The sequence below is a fragment of the Chrysochloris asiatica genome, unplaced genomic scaffold (genome assembly GCF_000296735.1).
Source record: "Chrysochloris asiatica unplaced genomic scaffold, ChrAsi1.0 scaffold00036, whole genome shotgun sequence".
NCBI lineage: Eukaryota > Metazoa > Chordata > Mammalia > Afrosoricida > Chrysochloridae > Chrysochloris > Chrysochloris asiatica.
In genome coordinates this window covers 11,915,132-11,916,076 of record NW_006408554.1, presented here as the reverse complement: position 1 = coordinate 11,916,076, position 945 = coordinate 11,915,132, and the positions used below count along the sequence as shown (strand labels likewise).

General features: G+C 43.2%; 1 protein-coding gene across 1 annotated transcript in view; it reads right to left on the bottom strand.

Moving 5' to 3' along the window:
- The window catches only part of COPS5 (COP9 signalosome subunit 5), a 27,971-nt gene that overhangs the window by 15,379 nt on the left and 11,647 nt on the right, over window positions 1-945 (bottom strand). The window lies entirely within an intron of this gene.

Here is a 945-nt window from a genome sequence, read left to right as displayed (position 1 = left end):
AATTTTCCCAGATTCATACTTCATACATTCCATGTTCCAATTTTCAGAGGATATTTACAGCTATTCCTCTTCATTTTGAGTTGTGCCCATCAGCAAATGAAGGTCCCGTGGGCTTTTCTCCCACGAGCTTTACTCCATTCGTGTTATCATGGTCAACTCTACTTTGAGGAGGCAGTTCTTTACCAATCGCATTTTGAGTGCCTTCCAAGCTGAGGGGCTCATTTTCTGGCACTATATCTGACAGTGTTTCTCTGCAATTCACAAGGTTTTCAGTGACTAAAGATCAGGAAGTAATTCGTCACTCTTTTTTCCTGGTGTACCTTCTTCTGGAAGCTCATTTGAAGGCTGTCCACCATGAGTGACCCTGCTGGTATTTAAAATACTGGAGGCCTAGCTTTCAGAATCACAGCAACTCACAAGCCACCACAGTATGACAAACTGACAGACAAGTGGTGGGTGGCTTATTTGGAGGGAGGAAAAGTTCAGTGAGGGGAGAGGAGCTTAGCGAGGTAGCTGGAGTCTGACCATAATAGGCTATATAAGTCATGTTTGTAAATACTATGGTTCTTATTACTAGTGAGATGTGGAAGAGGATTAACAAGTTGAATTATATTTTATAAGACTACCTGGCTGAGCAAAGACCTTTATAGGGGAAAAGGTAGATGCAGAAGACTAATTGAAGGCTAGTGCTGTGTCTGGACTCCAGATGGTAGTGGCGATGGCTTCTGTAACTTTTGGTGTAAAAATGCTTGGAAGAGTCTTTGCTAAGAATAACATGGATTCCTTGAAAGCAGGAGACATGCTACTATCAGATTGGTCCTAATGTTGTTATGTGTCTTTGTTGTTGTTAAGTGCCGTCGAGTCGGTTCCGACCCATAGCGACCCTGTGCAGGATTTCCGAGGGTGTAAATCCTTACGGGAGTAGAAAGCCTCATCTTTCTCCCG